The sequence below is a fragment of the Pleurodeles waltl genome, chromosome 7, assembly GCF_031143425.1.
Source record: "Pleurodeles waltl isolate 20211129_DDA chromosome 7, aPleWal1.hap1.20221129, whole genome shotgun sequence".
In the NCBI taxonomy this organism is placed as follows: Eukaryota; Metazoa; Chordata; class Amphibia; order Caudata; family Salamandridae; genus Pleurodeles; species Pleurodeles waltl.
This window is the reverse complement of record NC_090446.1, coordinates 168,975,168-168,997,709: the sequence shown is the minus strand read 5'-3', so window position 1 is coordinate 168,997,709 and position 22,542 is coordinate 168,975,168.

Genomic DNA, 22,542 nt, shown 5'->3' with positions numbered 1-22,542 from the left:
TAGCTCTGAATGTTAATACATGTCTGTCTATCAAGGAAGAAAAAAGAAAATAAACCATTTAGGCCACTCAGCAACAACACATGGATTGAAAATAAAGCTGAATTAGTGGAGAGCCATTTGTAAACGGAGTCCGCCATGCGATAAAGAAGGAACAGTTTCTTTTTTGGAAATGGAGGAGTATAATTACTTTGTATTTGAGAAAGAGGCACTAGTTTTGAAATGAGTCAATTTTTAAGGGGGCATTGTATGTTTTGTCAGGGCGATCATAAGCCTTTAAAGTTGATTTTCATGAAAAAAGGATTAGTCAAGGTATTCTGTGAGAATCTGGAAATAGGTGATAGTGTTTCAGGAATACACATTTTCTGTTGCTTTTATACTGGTTGTGTACAATTGTGCAGCAGATTGTTTAACTCACCTTGTTGTAGATGGCAGCACTAATATGGAATATGAGAATGATGTGATTTGGATGGAGGAGACTGTTTGTGAGGTGACTGGGTGAGAGATCTCAGAAGAAGTTTGGAAACAAGAGGTCAACCTGGTTGACGCTATACAAAGAGTCAGTTACTACATCAATGTAAATGTAAATAATGTGCAGTCCACGTAAAGGATGAATTGTCTGAGGAGTGTGGCCGACCGTTGATGAAAATGCCCGCTGACTAACGTGGCTCCGGCCCTTTGAAACCCCAATCCCCCTAACATCCGTACATTACTCTGTACATCCATGCAGCAAACTATCACCATGAAGACTGCTGCCCAATACCAGCCTCGTGAGTGATTTCTGGCAGCACAACGTGCTGTCTGTACCATTAGAATCGCAAGGCCTACCTGCAGCTGCAAATCCGGGACCTGGCGTGGAGAGTGGGCATCTCCTCACCTATGGAACTGACGGTGGAGGGTGAGATTGAGGGGCAGCACTTTGTGGGAGAGCCTTCCCCTGAAGACCAGCGTGGCGTGAGGGCCCGAATGCAGATCCTGGGAGACTTTGAGCGAAGCCTCCCCAAATAAACATTGAAGCCTAGTGGCGTCAGGCCTGTTGCGTGCCCTGGCCCCCTGTGAGCTGCATACGTGGTAGCAAATTGGAGCCAGTGCCGCTGAAACATGCAGAGCTCCAGCCAGTGACACCGCGCATTGTGTCTGCTGGAGGTGATCCCTGGGGCAGCGAATGGGTACGGGCGGCCCAATGTTGGTCGGCCTGTGGTGGATCTGGGCGACACGGCCCATCATCACCTGCCAAAGCAAGCGGCCTCAACTGACTGACCCACAGAGAGTACAGGGATACAGACCTGAGTGGTGTGGCCGTGGGACCTATTGCGGAGGCACTGCAACACTGAGGGGCGCACACGTGCACAACTCTATGAAAAGCACAGCCCCAGCTGAAGCCTTGGCCTATACTGTTAAGTTTGCTCCTGAGTTGAGATGTGGGGGTTCTGCTTAATATCCCCACAGCAGCACAACCCGCGAAGACCACCTGAAGTCCCTGAGGTGATCATACATAGGCACAGTTAATCTTGAGCACCAACACAAAAGGGGTTCATTCCCTATCATTGCTACATACTTCACAGTGCAGATGAGACTCAACATTTGTTGCATAGTCTTCCCTCACTGGATGTAGGCGCTCTGTGCCTCCTGAGTGATCACATGCTTGGTGCATAATTGCTATAGGGATGGTTCTGAGCCCAGCCAGTTGACTTACAGTTGGACGGAGGCATTGGGATAGACTCTGGTGGAAAACCGATAGGCAGCAGGAGAATGGAAGCCACTGTGATGATACCCCCTCAGGCAGGCGGCAGCGACTACCATGTGCAGTCTACCCCTCCTCCCACTACTTCTGTGCGAAGGCTCAACACTGCATCTGCTACCCACTCAAGATGGCCAGAGGAAAGGAGACTGAAGCCTTGCATCAGACTAAACTAGAGGAGTACATCATCACTAAAGAGCCACTAGCGACAGCAGAAATCACAAATACACGTCCTTTGTCAAATCCTGGTACTTCTGATGACAACTCACCTACCTTCCAAGATATAGGCCTCATTATGACATTGGCAGTAAATCCCACTTAGCGCCACGCTGACTGCCACCAACTTACCGTCGCCACGGCAGATATCCGTTCACCATATTATAACACACATACACCAATCTGTCACTATTCAGCCACAGACACAAATCCGCCACACCAGAGGTCAGTGATAATGTGGCAGTATCAAAACCCACAACATTACGCCAACAGAACAACGCCCACCACATTATGATCCATGAATCACCACGGCGGACATTCAACGGCGGTAAACCATTGGGGGTACATACCACCGCCCTCAAAATACACACACACATACAAAACAACATTACACTGGTCAATTTAAATTACACACATCTGACACCCATACACACACCACACCCACACACCCACACCACTATAAAACACACACCCACATTACCCACAACCCTTTACGACTACAAACGATTGGTACGAGACAGACACCAAGACCACAGACAAAACCAGAGCCACACACTACTTACACCTATACACCACCCACACCCCCCACATCACACACCCCAACACATCACCCTACACACCCTCACCTACACACCTCACATAACACCCATAGCACCACAAAGACACCCCTGATTCACAGAGGAGGAGCTAAGGGTCATGGTGGAGGAAATCATCAGGGTAGAGCCACAGCTATTTGGAGCACAGGTGCAGCAGATATTGATAGCTAGGAAGATGGAGCTATGGGGGAGAATCGTGGACAGGGTCAACGCCATGGGACAGCACCCAAGAACTAGGGATAACATCAGGAAGAGGTGAAACGGCCTATGGGGGAAGGTACATTCCATTGCAGCAAGACACCAGCTCGCTTTACAGAGGACTGGCGGTGGACCCCCACCTCCTCCCCCACAACTAACAGCATGGGAGGAGCAAGTCTTGGCAATCATGCATCCTGAGGGCCTGGCCGGAGTAGGAGGAGGACTGGACTTTGGTAAGTCAAATCTCTACTACTACAACCCCTCTACCTGCATGCTATCACATATCCCCACCCTCACCCTCACTCCCATCACTCCACCACTTCCCACCATCACATCTCACACATCCCAATGCCAAGCCCTGCATGCCATTCCAATGAATGGACACCACTCACAGCCCTGCATGGACACCCATCACCAAAGCATGCACACTAGAGAGAATCAGCTATCCCACCATATACCAACTTACACAAGTGAAGGCTGCCAAGGCAAACACAACCAAAAATGGCAAGCAACGGATGCACAATATGTCAGACACAGAAGCAATAACACAGCATTTACATCCCCACAGGTATCCCAGCCAATGTCAGTGGAGAGGAGGTGCCAGCAATATCCAGTCCCCCAACAGAAGAGGCCCGCATTGATGACAGCAACTCTGGTCTTCAGGATCTGGATGACCAACCTGGCCCATCAGGGACCTCTGGACAGCCGGTTACCCAGGCCCAGTCACACACCACCACAGAGCCTCACCCATCAGGAAACACCACCACAGCATCCACAGCCCATACCTCTGTCCCCAGTACAAATCAATTAGTAGTGTGTCTACCTCTACAGGGACTCCAGGCCACACTTCATTCCAAAGACAATCAGGGACCTGGGGTCAGTGGCAGTGGGCACATGGTTCAGGGGACAGAGGCACAGGACAACAAGGAAGCTGGGAGGACTGCTGTGTGCCAGGGGAGGACAGGCCCAGGGAACCGACTCTCCAGGAGGCACTTGCAGAGATCCTGGGAGCATATCAACATTCCCAGGACATGATGGGCCAGATCCTGGACAATGTGCAGGAGAACAGGAGGCCGCAGGAGGTACAGTACCAAGGGATCAGGGAGGACTTGCAGGCCATTAACAACACCCTGCTCTCCATAGCAGGGGTGCTGGCAGATATGGCCAATATTATGAAGGAGGCAGTCACACAACAGCGTGCCCCTGCCACTACCCAGATATCTGAACAACCTTCGCTGCCGCTAGTGGCCAGGAAGTCCCGCCACAGGACCAACAGGCCACAATCAGCCCTCCCCCTGCAGAAGGTGAACCACCCCGCAAACGTTCCCTGCGATCCAGACAGAAACCAGAGACATTTGCCAAGATCCCTGCCAGGAAATGAGACTCTCCTGATTGTCACCCTTGTGTCCCACCCTGTCACCCTGTCCACCTTGAACTGTCATTTCTCCCCTTCCTATGTCCCCATTGACAATGCATTTGTGCTACAAACAGACTGGAAAAATACCCTGGACTTTCCTCCGTCATCACCCCATCCCATTGCACTTGCCCCTCCATATTTTAGCACTTCAAACAACACCCTTGGAAAAAAAAGAAATATGAAGTATGTAATTTTTTTAAAGTATGTATTCATTTCAACAGGTAAAGACATTGCAATTCAAATGTACAGAAAATGAGCATAGGTGTATGACCTGTAGCTGGCTGCAGTGATCAAACCAGGAGCATATGTGAGGTCACTAACATCTGTAAAATGAATTGCCAAAGGGTACAGTAAGTGGGCATAGAAGTGGGAAATAACGGCATGCCAGTGCTACAGAAAATTCCCAAAAATTTAATTGAAATGTGAAGTAACACTGTCTTACCTGTGTGTCATTGGAACTATTGTCTGATGACTGATGTTCTGTTGTCCTCATCCTCTGCCTCCTCATCCTCACTGTCAACAGGGTTCACTGCTGCCACACAGGCATCTCCAGCCTCCTCCTCCTGCAGAAAAGGCACATGGAGTCTCAAGGCAAGGTTGTGCAACATGCAGCATGCCACTACTCTCTGGCAGGCCTTAATGGGTGAGTAGCACAGGGATCCACCTGTTAAATGGAGGCACCTGAACCTGGCCTTCAGGAGGCCAAAGGTCCTTTCTATTATCCTTCTGGTTCGCCCATGTGCCTCATCATAACGCTCTTCTGTCCTTGTTCTGGCATTCCTCACACGGGTCAGCAGCCATGATAGGTTGGGGTAACCAGAGTCACCTGCAATATTGAGGGACAACATTTAGCCACAAACTATCCCATATGGCCCACACAATACCCATACACAAACATATACTGGGTGGGGACCAGGGCTCACCTGTTAGCCACACCCTGTGCCTCTGTAGTTGGGACATCCCATTTGGGATGCTGCTATTCCTCAGTACAAAGGCATCATGCACCGACCCAGGATACTTGCATTGACGTGGGAGATGTACTGGTCCGCCAAGCACACATTCATAGAGTGGAAACTCTTTCGATTTCTGAACACCTGTTCATTGCAATATGTGTTCCATCAATTGCCCCAATTATGTTGGGGATAAGTCCCATTGCATAGAACTCAGCCTTCACTGTGGCCAAATCTTCAACCTGGGGAAATACAATGCAGATGCACATGTGTTTAATCAGGGCAGACAACACTTTGGTCAGCACTATTGAGAACATTGGCTGTGACATTCCTGCTGCCAAGCCCACTGTCCCTTGGAAAGAACCAGTTGCCAGGAAATGGAGCACTGATAGAACTGGCACAGGAGGGGGGATCCCAGTGGGGTGACGGATAGCAGATTTCAGGTCAGGCTCCAATTGGGCACACAGCTCTGTGATTATGGCCCTGTCAAGTCTATAGGTGAGGATGATGTGCCTGTCCTCCATTGCTGCCAAGCCCACCAGGGATCTGTACACAGGGGTATGTCTCCATCTCCTATTCATCCGCAGTGGTAGCAATCTATGGGGTAAAAGAGTGAGGAGCCGGTCACAAACTGAACTTGGGGCTACAACATAACTTTGCATGCTGTGAACTGGTAATGGGTAAGTGTGAATTGTTCAGTATGTCCAAATTTCACCAGTGATGCAGCAAATGTCGAAGACCTGCCCACCCCCTTGAAATGGCGTCTGTCTGTCCTGTGTGGGGGGACAGGTTGAAGTTAGGTAATTGCACTGACGTTGTGCGCCGCTGCGGGAGGCGGTCGGAAACCGCTGTACAACTCCTCATTGGATAAAAGTGGGCCCTATGGCTTACAGTGGCCAATGGCAATCTATGCCGGCGGTGACGGTATGCACCGCCGCGAATGTGACTGCCATTTTCTATCTCATCCCTCACCTGCTACCTGATCTTCAACAGGAGAGGACTTACACTGCATGTGCTGCTGTGACCTGTGTCTGGAACCTACCATGGCCCGTGTGACTGGGGAAAGGTCCCCTGCCTTCACTTCTGAGGAGTTGGAGAGACTGGTGGATGGGGTCCTACTCAGTACAGACTGCTGTATGGGCCTCCAGACCAACAGGTGAGTACACTGTGGCCACAATGCATGTGGCATGAATGCATGGAGTTGTGTGTGAAGGCCTTGTGTAAGGGTGGTGGGAGGATGTCCTCTGGGCGGCGTATTGGTTGTGTGCTGGGCCATGTGTGTGGAAATGGTGATGTGAAGGGGTATGGTGGGCCATAAGTGTAACAGGCAGGACTGTTTGACTAATACTATTTTCCTGTGTGTATTTCCTCTACAGGTCAGCTCCCATCAAAAGAAGGGTATATGGCGTGCCATCGCCAAGGACATGCGGACCCTGAGGGTCTACGGCAGGTGGAGCACCCACTGTCGCAAACGGTGGGAGGACCTGAGACGCTGGGCACGGAAGACAGCGGAGGCACAGCTGGGGATGGCCTCCGAATGAGGAAGGGGTGCCCGTCGAACCCTGACCCCCCTGATGGCCCGCATACTGGCGGTGGCCTATCCTGAGCTGGATGGGCGCTTGAGGGCATCACAACAGCCACAAGGGGGTGAGTACAGTATCCATCATTACAACTTACGCATGGTAGGGTGGTATCCGGGTGGGGGATGTGTGTCAGTGGGTGCTCCTAGACCAGGCCTGGCATTGCAGCATAGGTCCCCTGGTGGCCAGAGTTCTGAAGGGATAATCCTACTACCTAGCTTTTAGGCATCCACTACTGGTCAGGGCTGCGTGGGTCCCAGGTGTGCTGCATTTGCCGGTGTGTGCCCCTCCCCATGCCTTGGTGGCTAGCAATATCACTGGTAGTGCAATGCAATATGCGTAGGGCTGTTCCCTGTGTGTGACGGTGCTGTGTATGCCAACGGTGGTGTTGGTGTAGAAATTGATCAAGTGTATCCTTTGTCTCTTCCCCCCCTTATTGTTTTGTCACCCTGTCCTTATGTGCATTAGCATCAACTGGCAGAGGAGCAGTGGAACTGGCGACGGAGGGAGCTGCATCCCACAGGACCCAGGCGGCAGTGTCCACCGATGCTGAGGGCACCAGTGGGATGGAGGGCGAGGGGAGCACCATGGCGGAGACAGGAGGGGACAGTTCAGACACAGATACCTCCTCCAATGGAAGCTCCCTGGTGGTGGCGGACACCTCTGTGACCACCCCAGCTACAGGTACAGCCGCCACCCCCGTACCAGCACCGCCCTCCCTGCAGACCCTCATCGAGTTGCTGGTGCCCGCTCACCCAGGAGGGTGGGCATCTCCTTCGCCCCAGGCACCTCAGGCCCTGCCCCAGTGAGCCCTGCTGCCCTGAGTGAGGAGGCTATTGACCTCCTGAGATCCATCTCTGTAGGGCCGTCAACCATTGTGAATTCCATCCAGGGGCTGGCAGCCCAAATGCAACAGACTAATGCATTCCTGGAGGGCATTCACACTGGCTTGGCGACCCAACAGAGATCAATCCAGGTTCTAGCCTCCTCTCTGATGGCAGCCATTGTCCCTGTTTCCACCCTCCCTCTCCAACTTCCTCTTCCCAATCCCATTCTTCTCAGCTCCAACCTATCCCAAGCACACAGGCAGACGCGCATGCACAGAAGACAACACACAAGAGTGGTACAGGCAAACACAAGCACCACACTTCATCCCACAGGCACTCACACAAACACCATCCAGATGCAGACATACCAACATCCACTATTTCCACTGTCTCCCCCTCCTCCTCCTCCTCCTCCTCCACCACGCTCCCAGTTGCGTCTACACACACATCTGCATGCACTACATCATCATCCACTAACACCATCACCACTACACCAAGCAGAACACACACCTCACTGGCAGACACCTCCACAACAGCCATGCACACGTCCCCTATGTCCTCTCCCACTGTGTCTGTCCCCCCCTCCTAAGGTACACAAATGCATGCACTCATACACCCAACAGCCATCTGTCTCACAACAGGATCTAGCCCATGCACCTGCACCCAAAATCAGCAGACACCGCCAACAACCATTCCCTCTTCCTCCACTCCCATTCCTTCTCCCTCTTCCCTCCCTAGTGTCCCTAAAAAACTGTTTCTATCCACCATTGACCTTTTCTCTATCCCTCCCCCCTTGTTCTGCATGTCTGGCCAGGGTGGGAAGAACCCAGTCAACCACCTCAGCCACCCAGTCCACGGTTCCAGTCCTAATCACATCCCCTTGTGGTGGAAAATGATCCAGGGCACATGTCCTGAGGGTGACGGAGCCTGAACCAGGCAGCCTCAAGGGAAAGGAGCCTGGGCAAGCTGCTGCCAGGAAGACAAAGGAGCCTGCCCCAGCTGCTGCCAGGAAGACAGAGGAGCCTGCCCCAGCTGCTGCTAAGAAGGGAAAGAAACCTGCCCCAGCTGCTGCTAAGAAGGGAAAAGGAGCCTGACCCAGCTGGCAGGAAGTCAAAGGAGCCTGCCCCAGCTGCCAGGAAGACTAAGGAGCCAGCACCAGCAGGAAGAAAGAGCAAGGGGCCTGGGGCAAGAACTGTGACGGAGCCCCCACCACCAACCATAGTTGTGCTGCCATCCGAGGGTTGCAGGAGCCTCTCCCTACCCCAGTAGCAGCACAACCACCTCCAGTGAGCAGCCGTTCGAGGTTGCAGGGGATGGGCAGGAGCCTCCTTCCACCAGCAGCAGCACCACCACCTCAAGTGAGCAGCCGTCCGAGGTTGCAGAGGATGGGCAGAAGCCTCTCCCCACCAGCAGCAGCACCACCACTGAGCAGCCCTCACCGCTGGCGGACGGTATGTGATCCTGCCTCCATGGGCTGGAGTGCCGTCTGCCCCCTGCAAAGCAACCAACCTGAGAGACTGTGACCTTGCACTCCCCAGGATCAAGAGCACTGGGTACGATGCCCCCTCCAGAACCAGTGGGTAAGACACCCACTTAACCCAGACTCCCTAGGATCAAGAGCACAGGGCACGATGCCCCATCCAGAACCAGTGGGTAAGACACCCACCTAACCCAGACTCCCCAGGATCAAGAGCACAGGGCACAATGCCCCCTTTAGAACCAGTAGGTAAGACACCCAGCTAACCCAGACTCCCCAGGAACAAGAGCACAGGGCATATTGTCCCCCCCAGAACCAGTGGGCAAGTCACCCACTCGAGAGACTGTGGCATTGCACTCCCCAAGATCAAGCACAGGGCATGTTGCCCCCTCCAGACTAAGCTGGCAAGTCACCCACTCGAGAGACTGTGGCCTTGCAGTCCCCAGGACCAAGCACAAGGCATGTTGCTCCCTCCAGAGCAAGTGGGCAAGTCACCCACTCGAGAGACTGTGGCCTTGCACTCCCCAGAACCAAGCACAGGGCATGTTGCCCCCTCCAGAGCAAGTAGGCAAGTCACCCACTCCAGAGACTGTGGCCTTGGACTCCCCAGGACCAAGCACAGGGCATGTTGCTCCCTCCAGAGCAAGTGGGCAAGTCACCCACTCGAGAGACTGTGGCCTTGCAGTCCCCAGGACCAAGCACAGGGCATTTTGTCCCCTCCAGAACCAGTGGTCTTGTTACATCTGCCAGCTGAGGTAACCCCCCGTACCCTGTCCCCCTGAGGTGCCTGCCTATTTCCCAAATGATGCCCCTGAAATGTTCTCTCTGTGTTGATGCAGGTGCCATGTGTGGCCTTGGACTTTGGCCTTTGGCCATGTGGACTACGTACATTGTGGACTGGGCTGTGTCCCTTTTTGTGTACATATGTATATTTCTATTATCTTGCCTCACTTATTTATCTTGATGTGGTGCTCTCATTACATTCCCTTTTTCAAAATCGATTTGTCCTTGCATTATTCATCCGAGGTACAGGGTAAAAATGTTTTAGTAATGCAGCTGATTGTGTGTATGGTGTGGGGGGGTGGTGCGTGTCTGTGTCACTGTCGTTTTCCTCCCTCCCTCCCTTGTGTGCTAGGCAGCTGTCCTCACCGTCGTCTTCTTCGCCGGCATTGGTGTTCGTGGTGGAGCTGCACATAGAATATCATGGGGAAGACATGCATTTCGGGCTCCATGGTGGTGTGGTTCTTCCCTGTATCTCCATTGGTGAGTCCTTTCCCTTCTGAGGTCTGTTTCTGCCAGGCTTTTGATGCTGTTGGTACCGCCCCGGAAAAGGTGGCGGTTTGCAGGGTCATAATATGGTGGGTGGAACATTGACTTCCGCCTGACTGTATGCGGTTACCGCCATGGTGGCTGTTGTTTCCGCCCTGGTGGTCAGTGTGGTACATTGGCTGTATATCGGAGATCTTTCCGCCATGGTCATAATTTGGCAGTAATTACCGCCGGCCTGTTGGCGGTATTACCGTCACTTTAACACAAACCACCAGGGCTGTAATGAGGACCATCATTTCTGCCATTCAGGTAGTGCGAACGTCTTTGGAATCTAGAAAAGACTCAGTTTCAGTGGAGTTCATGCCACTGTGTGTGGACCTCCGCAAGATGGGTACTAGAATGAATGAAGAGTAGATGTCTATCACTACACTAACAAAGAATACAGTGGCCTTGCAAGCTCAAGTAAAAGAATTGCGGGCAACCACCAAGATAATGGAGGGGCGTTTGAAGGACTCTGAAGGTCGCTTAGGATGTAACAATGTCCACATCACTGGGGCTCCGGAATGTGCAGAAGGGCCAACAGTGGACTTCTTTCTGGAGGATCTCATGATCAAGCTGCTCCAGCCCCAAGGACTCTACAAATACTTTTTGTTTTGGTAGAACATGCCCACCATGTCCTAGGTGTCCCACCTAAACTGTGATTATCCCCCGCCCAGTAACCGCTCTCATTTGTAATTATGGAGACTGGGATATCATATTACAGACAGCTCGCAGCGCAGCACCTCTAATGTATGAAAATGCCACCAGCACATTCTTTCCGGACTTCACAATCAAGGTCCGGAAGATGCAACGTAGCTTGCTTGAGGTCAAGAAGGTGCTCAGGGACTGAGGGATTAAGTATTCGATGATCTTTCCAGTAAAACTCAGAGTCTTAATGGACAGTAAAACCTGGTACTTCTCCACCACGGAAGAAACCTAGGACTTTCTAGATGGATGGTGAACTGTGGATGGAACTAGGAGACACAAACACACCAGTTCACAGAGAAGAGCACAAAGCGACAGCGCAGACCGGAGTAGACAACACTCCACTACAACAGAAAGCTTCCCCCCAAAACTGAACAATGTCCAAATTGCAATGCCTGAACATTCTACCTAATTGACCATGAGCCTCTGATATAGAGGCGACTGACACATGTGATGTGGGGGTCCACAAGTGTGATCCTAGCTCACTAACATAAAGAATAATTGGCACAGACTTTAATGACAATAGACTGGCGCAGTAAAATGTTCTGTATTAAGGGGGTTGGGAGTAGAAAGGGGGAAATGGGTGCAAATCATTGCAAATCACGTGCAAGACGTGTGGTTGGACACTCATTGGAGATACACAGCACTCTCAGGGCTCAGGGATGGTAAAACAATTAATATTGCTTCAGTATATGTCCCTCCTAGGCTACATGTAGATGCGCTTGCTGACCTGAGTGTCCTCCTTCTCCACTTTCCCGAAGATGAGCTAATACCCCAGGGGTGAATTTAATGCCATGCTTAATGACAATGTTGATCACTGGTCCCCTCGACAGACAGTTTCAGTGCAGAGACCTCTGCCTGGCTTTCTGGTAGCAATAGAACTGGTCGGATCCAGGCACACTCTTTATCCAATAACACAATAGTACACATTCCACTCGGGTGCCAACGGCAGCCTCTCTCAGGTAGACCATCTGTTCATGCCAGCATGCCAAGTGTACCACTTTAGAGCTATATCTCATCTTGCCAGGGTCATATATGACCACTTGCCAATATGGACTATCTATGGTCCTGTGCTTCGGCGGCCAAGCCATCCTCCCGCACTTAATCCCTGGTACCTCAAAGTGCCTAATATATGAGAGACTTCACAGTGCTACGGAAAACTATTTTAAGTAAAACAAGGGCTCAGTAGACTCAGCCCAGACTCTCTGGGAGGCCTACAAAGCAGTCATAAGTGACCAAGGTGTCTCTTTGATAACGGGTAACAGACAGAAGAGGAAGGAGCAATTAGAGCAGTTAGAACAGGAGGTAATCGACCTGGAGGTCCGACTTGCAGAGTCAGACCAGGGAGGGGTGGCGCATGCCCTGACTCCTAAACAGAAAGAATACTGGGATATCACATCATAGGCTGCAAGAGCATGCCATTGTGCAAGCCAGAGACGGCTGTATGAGGCGGGAGATCGAACCGGTAAGCTACTGGCCCGGTTGGATAAGAAGGATAGGGCAAATCACTGGGTGGTGGAGATACTTAATGGGACCAAGGTGAAAGATGAACAAGAAATAGCGGCTGCCTTCCCTGAGCACTATGAATACATATACAGCTCTGTCTCAACTGCTATGACAGAGGAGTCCCGGGAACTATCAGATGATATACGTCTCACAATACCTGAGAGGGCACTCATAGATCAGGATCCAACCAAAAGAAGAGGTGATGCTGGCAATTTGGGCCCTGAACTTGGGCAAGGCAGTTGGTCAGGATGGGCTACCCACCGAGTTTTGTGAGCTAACGGCCTCCAAAGTAGCCCCCCTACATGTTGCAAATGTTAAAAAAAGCTCTGAGGTGGGGTATTTGCCCCAAGATCAAAGACGTACCAATATTTTGGTTAGCCACAAAGAAGGTAAACCACTGGATGACTGTGCCTCATATAGGCTTATTTCTCTGCTCAGTCCGGATTTATACCAGAAACAGCACTTAACTTGCATCACCTATATGGCGTGTTGGGTCACATGACACGGCTCCAAGAAGATGCCCTGGTGCTCTCACTCATTGCACACATGGCGTTTCACCGGCTAGTTGGCCAATTATGTTTGACCTGGGTCCGTTACCTTTATACTGAACCTCTGGCCCAAGTGATAGTGAATGGGGGTACCTCTAGAGTGTTTCAGCTCCAGCGCAGCACGAGGCAGGACTGCCTGATTTCTCCTCTAATATTTGCTCTGCTCCTGGAGCCCATGGAGGCCTGGATCAGACAAGACTCCTTGGTACAGGGCCAGCAGTGGATGGCTGATTGGGAAGACAGGATCTCCCTTTATGCTGACGATGTCCTCCTCTATGTATCAGACCTCACCCACACGCTGGTGGGGAGACTCGTGCATATCCTCAACCAATGCCGCCACTATTCAGGGTATACAATCAATTGGGATAAATCCCTAACCCGTGTCCTTCATGGGGAAGTGCCGCGGCTATGCAGCCTGTGTGGTAATAGAGGAATTCCGCTACCTCAGTATTTAAGTCACCACAGACAGGTTCTATGAATGCAACCTGGTGTCCCCACTGACACGGCTGCAGCAGGACGTACAGCACTGAAAAACCTTATCCATGTCACTTCTTGGCAAACTGCACTCTTTAAAATGATTGCACTGCCCCATTTCTTATATGTTCTCCACAATACTCCCTATCCGGTGCCGTTGGTTTACTTTCAAAACTGTCACATGTACCCTTCTCTGGAATGGCAGAAACACATGTATTGTCCTTTGAAAATTAACTAGAAGTTGGTATGACGGAAGTATTGCATTGCCAGACATATGCAAATATTATTGGGCGCCAAGCTAACTGTCATTGATCACTGGGTTTATCTGCCTCGGATGAGCCCGACTATCATATGGACAAACATGACATGAGCCTGGGTGCTGTCTTCAGACCATATATGGTGGGCGGTGACATGCTTCCTTCCAAACCCAACGGCATTGACCACCACCCACGGGCATAAAACACTTCGCTCTAGGATGGCATGACAAAATTACACAGGACACCCCACTGTTGGACACTGCACAACTGGCCATGCTGGAAACACAGTTAGGCTTTGAACTCTTTGGCCTCGCTAAGCCAGGAGATCTTTGGTCTCAGGGATGAGTGATCCCGGTCTCAGACTTACAAATGGAATATCAACTTGCAGACATAGAAACCTACTGCGACCTCCAAATCTGACATGTGCTGTTGAGGGCGCTGCCAACGGGAGAAGATCCCCCTGAATTGTTACCCTTGGAGGATAGACTCTTTGATGACTACATGCTCCATAAGGTAATCTCCCTCACCTATTACAAAATACTTAATAACTCCATAGTCACCCTTCCTAAACTCCATACGCAGTGGGATGCAGACCTGGAGGGTTAAGTAATGATGAGTGGCCTGCAGCCCTGGCGTCACGCAGGCAGGTGGGAATCACATCCCAATTCCGTCTGGTTCAGTTAAAGGTCCTACACTGGAGTTACAATGCCTGTACCACTCTCGACGGGATGGGGAGGTCACCTTATACACTTTGTCACAGAGGATGCGGGCACAAATGAATGTTTTTTCATATGGTATGGAGCTGTGCCACGATTGGGTTTCAGTTATGTTCTGTATAAACAGGGTCTGTGTTTGCAAGATGGAAGCCTTTCCAAAATTATGTCTACTGAATGTGTGGAGCCCCACCGATTTAGATAGTAAAGATCTTTGGGTAGAGCTGAGACTTGTGGTGGCCAAACAAATATTGCGAGATTGTGGTGGGCAGATCAGGCACCACAGCTTCAAGATTGGAAGACTCACATAGATTGGTGAATGTTGACAGAAAGGGGTGTATATGACTGAAGAGGTTGTCCAGTTAAATGGTCCAAAATATGGGGGAAGTGGAATGCATATCAAGGTTATATAGGTACTCTTACTGCAATCAATAAATGAGCTCCATTTAGATGATGAGATGAAAGGGGAGGATTTGAAAGGAGGGAGGAGGATGGCATTGGGATGGCTGGGCTATATCCTTTGTAGTGATAACCCAGATACTTCTGAGATGTAACTCTGGGGTAAATTGTGCTTTGTCTTCTGCCATAAAGATTTCGGCCCTCATTACAACCCTGGCGGTAAATGCCGCTTACCGCCGTGCAGAAGACCGCCAACATACTGCAGCGTCTGCGGAATTCCGCTACAGATATTACAACCCACAGCTCGGAATCTGCCATAATACAGACACCCACACAAGTCCGCCACACCAAAGGTCAGTGATAAACTGGCGATAACAAAACCACCACCGTCACGCCAACAGGAATACGCCCACACTATCACGACCCACGAATCAACGGGGCGGTCTTTCAACCGCGGTGATCCATTGGCAGTACACACCGCCATGCTCAAAATACACACACACTTACAAAACACAACCACATTGGACAATTCGAAATACACACACCTGATACACATACACACACCACACCCACACATTCACAACACTATAAAACACACACCCACATTACCCACAAACCCTTACTACAAGAAATTTGAAAGCAGGCCAGAGAGAGACACTACCTAAAACAACACCAGCATCCACAGACACACAACACCATCACTTACACAACATCCACGCACCTCAAACAACACACGACAACACATCCCCTCACACATCACTGAGACCCACAGTGATGACAGCAGCTCTGCACAACTGGATCAAGATGACCAGCACGGCCCACCAGGGACCTCTGGACAGTCGGTTCCCCTGACACAGTCCCAAACCACCACTGAACCTCCCCCCGCAGGAAACACCAGCACAGCACCCACCCAGCTGGCCCATCCCTCTGTCCCCAGGCACGTCAATCAGCAGTGTGTCCACCACTACAGGGAACACATCCCCTCACACATCACAACACACACTACCTCACACATCACCCACACCACATCATGGCACCTCAACGACACCCCAGGTTCTCTGAGGAGGAACTCAGGGTCATGGTGGAGGAAATCGTCCGGGTAGAGCCACAGCTATTCGGATCACAGGTGCAGCAGGCATCCATTGCAAGGAAGATGGAGCTATGGCGCAGAATTGTCGACAGGGTCAATGCAGTGGGACAGCATCCAAGAACACAGGATTACATCAGGAAGAGATGGAACGATCTACGGGGGAAGGTGTGTTCCGTGGTCTCCAGACACCAGATTGCTGTACAGAGGACTGGCAGTGGACCTCCACCTCCTCCCCAACAACTAACAACATGGGAGGAGCAGGTCTTGGCAATACTGCATCCTGAGGGCCTCACAGGAGTAGCAGGAGGACTGGACTCTGGTAAGGCAAATCTTTATTACCATATCCCCCATCCCACCTGCATGCCATCACATACCCACACCCTTACCCTCACCCCCATCACTCCAACACCTCACATATGCCCCACTATCACAACCCCGCCATCCCAATACGAAGCCCTGCATGCAACACCAAAGCATGGACACCCATCACCAAAGCATGTCCACACAGATACCCACACAGACCCCAAACCAACTATCACACAAGGACCAAGCCAAGAATGCAAGCACTGGAGCACAGGGTGACTCACCCATTGCACACGATGGCACACACAGATGCAATAATCATGCCTTTACACCCCTACAGGACCCCTACCCAATGTCACTGGACAGGAGGTGCCAGACATAGCCAATCCCCCCCCCAGAAGAGGCCCACAGTGATGACAGCAGCTCTGCACAACTGGATCAAGATGACCAGCCCGGCCCATCAGGGACCTCGGGACAGTCGGTTCCCCTGACACAGTCCCAAAGCACCACTGAACCTCCCCCGTAGGAAACACCAGCACAGCACCCACCCAGCGGGCCCATCCCTCTGTCCCCAGGACACGTCAATCAGCAGTGTGTCCACCACTACAGGGAACACATCCCCTCACTAACACAGGACGATCAGGAACCTGGGGGCAGTGACAGTGGGCACACAGTTCAGGGGATAGAGGCACAGGAAAACAGGGAAGCTGGGAGGACTGCTGTGCGACAGGGGGAGGACAGGCCCAGGGAACCGACTCTCCACGAGGCACTCTCCAGCATCATGGGAGCTTGCCATCATTCCCAGGAGATGATGACAACGGTACTGGCCAAGTTTCAGGAGACCCAGCGGCTGCAGGAGGAACACTACCTTGGGATCAGGGAGGACTTGAAGTCCATTAACAACACCCTGGTCACCATTGCAGGGGTGCTGGCAATGTTGTGCCCCTTGTTGTGCCAACACAGTGGCACAACAAGGAGCCCCTGACACTAGCCTGGATGATGAACAGCCCTCCAACTCCGCCGGCACTAGTGGACAGGAGGCACCGCCACAGGAACACAACTCCAGCACCCCACCCCCTGCAGACGGAGAACCAGCCCGCAAACGGTCCCTGAGATCCAGGAACAAGACAGAGAACATTGCCAAGACCCCCGCCAGGAAATGAGGCCCCCCTGAATGTCACCCTTCTGTCCCACTATGTCACCCTGTCCATCCTTCAACTGCCATTGCTCCACTTCCTAAGCCTCTTTGGATAATGCACCTGTGAAACAAATAGACTAGACTCTGCCATGGACATTCCTCCACCATTACCCCAGACCATTTTACAACCCCCTCCACTTATTAGCACAGAAATAAACACACTTCAATCACAAAACAATCTGGAGTCAGTCTGTGCTTTCACAAACGTGTAATTGCAATAACCATGGAATATAGCAATGTCAATTTACTTGTGCACATACCGATGTAACACAGCTGCAGACCTGGAGGAAATATAGCAGAGGGCACAAAGTGGGACCCACATCTGTGAAATGGAAAGGCAAAGTGACAAGTCAGGGTCCATACACTGAGTGAAAATGACAGACGTATGCTAGCTCCTGAAATTGTATGAGATGTGGGAGGCAGTGACATCTTCTTACCTGTGTCTCACTGGAAGTATTGCATGATTATGTTGTTTCGGTTGTTGATATCCTCTTCTTCTGCCTCCTCTTCTTCACTGTCCACAGGCTCCACAGCTACCACAAAACCACCAGCTGGCCCATGCTCCTGCAGAAAAGGCACCTGTCGTCGCAAAGCCAGGTTGTGCAGCATACAGCAGGCCACGATTATCTGGCACACCTTCTTTGGTGAGTAGTAGAGGGAACCACCTGTCATATGGAGGCACCGGAACCTGGCATTCAGGAGGCCGAAGGTTCGTTCGATCACCCTCCTAGTTCCCCCATGTGCCTCATTGTAGCGTTCCTCTGCCCTTGTCCTAGAATTCCTCACTGGGGTCAGTAGCCATGACAGGTTGGGGTAACCAGAGTCACCTGCAAATATCGAGGGACAACTGTTAGACGCACACCAACCCTTAGGGACAACCCCATACCCAGACACCTATTCACACTGTATTGGGTCCTTGGCCTCACCTATTAGCCATACACGGTGCCTCTGGAGTTGCCCCATCACATAAGGGATGCTGCTATTCCTCAAAAAGTAGGCGTCATGCACTGAACCAGGAAACTTGGCATTCACATGGGAGATGTACTGGTCTGCAAAACACACACCATCTGCACATTCATCCAATGGTAGCTCTTCCGGTTTCGTTACACCTGTTCACTCCTGCGGGGGTGGGGTACCAATGCCACATGTGTCCCATCAATGGCACCAATGATGTTGGGGATATGTCCCAGGGCATAGAAGTCACCTTTCACTGTAGGAACATCCTCCACCTGAGGGAACACGATGTAGCTGCGCATGTGTTTCAGCAGGGCAGACAACAGTCTGGACAACACGTTAGAGAACATTGGCTGGGACATCCCTGATGCAATGGCCACTGTTGTTTGAAAGGAACCACTTGCCAGGAAATGGAGTATTGACAGGACCTGCACTAGAGGGAGTATCCCTGTGGGATGGCGGATAGCTGACATCAGGTCTGGCTCCAACTGGGCACACAGTTCTTGGATTGTTGCACGATCAGGTCTGTATGTGACTATTATGTGTCTCTCTTCCATTGTCGACAGGTCCACCAGTGGTCTGTACACCGGAGGATGCCGCCATCTCATCACCTGCCCCAGCAGACGTGCCCTATGGAGGAAAACAGCGAGCAGAAAGTCAGCCAACACTGAGGTATCCCAAAATGTAATTTGCACAAATTTATTAATCCGCAATGTGCCTGTAACTGTGAGTATTCCAGGCCTATGTAGGTGTGACACAGTTATTATTAATGCCATGTGGGCCCCTGAAATGGCGGCTGCCTGACCTGTAAGGTGGGACAAGGGGATATGAGGTAACTACGCTGGCGTTGTACACCGTCGCGGTGGGCGGTCGAAGACCGCAGCGCAATTCAGCATTGGTTAACATTGGGCCCTATGGGTCCGAGGAGCCAATGATGATGTACGCCGGCGGTGACGGTACGCACCGCTGCAGACGTGACCGCCATTTTCTGTCTGTTCACTCACTTGATACCTGACCTTCAACAGGAGAGGACCAACACTGCATGTGCTGCTGTGACCTCAGTCTGGAAGCGAAGATAGCTCATGTGCCTGGGGAAAGGGCCCCTGCCTTCACTTCGGAGGAGTTGGAGAAACTAGTGGATGGGGTCCTCCCCCAGTACACGCAACTGTACAGTCCTCCAGACAAACAGGTGAGTACACTGTGAGCATGCTGCATGGGCAATGCCTGTTTTGAGTGGTGTGGATGGAAGGTACATGGGGGGGGCGAGGCCTGCATGTGCAGATGGGGAGTGTATGTGCGTCAGGGCAAGGGTGGGAACGGGGGGCAATGAGTATGATGGTCCGGACGGGTAAGTAATGTCCTTTTCCCCTGTACCATTCTTCTAGGTCAGCGCCCACCAGGAGAAGGGTATTTGGCATACCATCGCAAAGGACATCCGGACCCTGGGGGTCCACCACAGATGGAGCACCCACTGCCGGAAAAGATGGGAGGACCTGCACCGCTGGAGCAAGAAGACAGCGAAGGCCCAGCTGGGGATGGCCTCCCAATGTGGGAGGTGTGCCCGTCGCACCATGACCCCCCTGAGGTTCCGGATCCTGGCAGGGGCATATCCGGAGTTGGATGGGCGCTTGAGGGCATCACAGCAGCCACAAGGGGGTGAGTCAGCTGACTTTGCGCGCATTACGAGGTGTCTGGGCGGGTGGAGGTGGGCAGTGGGTTCCCCTAGGCCAGTGCGATCTTGGTAGGCAAGGTCCTTTGTGAGGCAGGCTATGTGGCACCCCAACCCCACTAGTGGTTAGAGCAATCTACACCTAGTCAGGCTCCTGCGACTTCCAGGTGTGCAGCAATTGGGCTTAGGCCTTGTACCCCATTGGCATGTGATTAACCTAGGAACTATGAGTGCATGGCGTAGTGCAGAGGGCTGCTCACTGTCTGTTGTGCCCGCCGACGGTAGTGGTGTTGCATGCACTGAACATGTCTTTCTTCTGTCTCCCCCCCTTTTTGTGGTCTCCCTGTTCTTGTGTGCAATAGCATTATCAGGTGGAGGAGCATTGGCACCGGAGCAGGAGGGAGCTGCATCCCACTTGGCCCTGGAGGGTGAAGCAACGGAGTCTAAAGCCTCCAGTGGGACGGAGGGCGAGGGGAGCTCCACGGCGGGGACAGGAGCAGAGACCAGCGACAGCGACTCCTCCTCTGATGGGAGCTCCCTTGCAGTGGCGGGCCCGTCTGTGCCCACCGCATCAACAGGTACAGCCGCCACCCCCCCTACCAGCACCGCCCTCCCAGAAGCCCTTCAGCGTGTGTCCCATGCCCGCTCACCCAGGAGGGTGGGCATCTCCTTCGCCCCTGGCACCTCAGTCCCTGCCCCAATCAGCCCTGCTGCCCTCAGTGAAGAGGCTCCTGAGATCCCTCACTGTTGGGCAGTCTACCATTCTGAATGCCATCCAGGGTGTTGAGAGGCATTTGCAACAAACAAATGCATACCTGGAGGGCATTCATTCTGGGTAGGCAGCCCAACAGAGAGCATTTCAGGCTCTGGCCTCAGCACTGATGGCAGCCATTGTCCCTGTGTCCAGCCTCCCCCTCCAACCTCCTCCACCCAGACCCAATCCCCTGTACCTCAGCCTGTCTCAAGCACACCATCAGACCAACATGCACACACATCAACACACAAGAGTGGCTCAGGCAAACATAAGCACCACACATCCCACAGGCACTCACACAAGCATCATACCCATGCACACATACCAACATCCACTTCCTCCACTGTGTCCCCCTCCTCCACGTCTCCCTCCTCCCTCCCAGTCTTGTCTACACTCACACCTGCATGCACTACATCCTCAGTGACTACCTCCATCACCAGCACGCCCATCACCACACACCGCTCACGTGCACTCACCACCCCCACTACCATTCACACATCCCCAGTGTCCTCTCCCAGTGTGTCAGTGAGCCCTCCTCCGAAAGTACACAAACGCAGGCACACACCCACCCAACAGCCATCCACCTCACAACAGCCTCCAGCCCATGCACCTTCACCCAAATTCAGCAGATGTACACCCCCTACAACCACTACCTCTTCCTCCACTCCGAAACCCCCTCCATCTACCCATCCCAGTGTGCCTAAAAAACTTTTGCTGGCTGACATTGACTGTTTCCCTACACCTCTCCCCGTCCTTCCCCCAAGGGCCAGGCTTTCCAGGTCCCAGCCCAGCACCTCAGCCACCACATCCCCAGACACAGTGGTGCCAGCAACTGCGGGGTCATGGAGTGCGCCAACCATCAGGGCTGCCAGTGTGCCACGGAGCAAGGGCAAGGACATTCCGCCACCTGCCAAGGCTAAAAAGGTGCCCACATCCCGGAGGGAGAAGCCGAAAACACCTGCCACCAAGGGGTCAGCGAAAACGAAAGGGGATAGTGGCAAGACAACTGCACCACCATCAAAAGTGGGGAAGGGCCAAAAACTGGAGGGCAGGTCGGGAGAAGGCACAATGGCACCGACTGAGGGACCAGTGTCACACCTTCTGTCCACGTACACGCCAACCTGTAGAGCGGCGAAAACCACAACCTGCACCGCCTCTAGCACGTCTACAGCCGTTGCGACAGTCCCCAGCCTCTTCCCCGGTAGGCAGCCATCTGAGGCTGCAGGAGACATCCAGCTTTCTCCCTCAGCAGGTGCTGACACACGCCCCGCCACCACAGACCCTGCCGCCTGCACCGCCGCCACAGACCCCGCAGCCAGCACCGCCGCCACAGACCCCGCAGCCAGCACCGCTGCCACAGACCTCTCAGCCAGCACCGCCGCCTCAGACCCCGCAGCCAGCACCGCCACGACTGACACCGCCGCAAGCACCGCCACGACTGACACCGCCGCAAGCACCACCAGCGGTGCCGCGACGTCCTTGGACAGTGGCACCACCGCAGACATGCCTACCATCCCCAGTGGTCAGTCGTCCGAGGCTGGTGGTGAGTTCCAGGACCCTGGGCAGCTTCCATGTAGCATTACTGTCATCACAGTTGTCACCTGCAGTTGGAATGCGAACCCGCAGCAGTGTGGGGTATGGTGCAGCCTCCATGGCGTATCATGC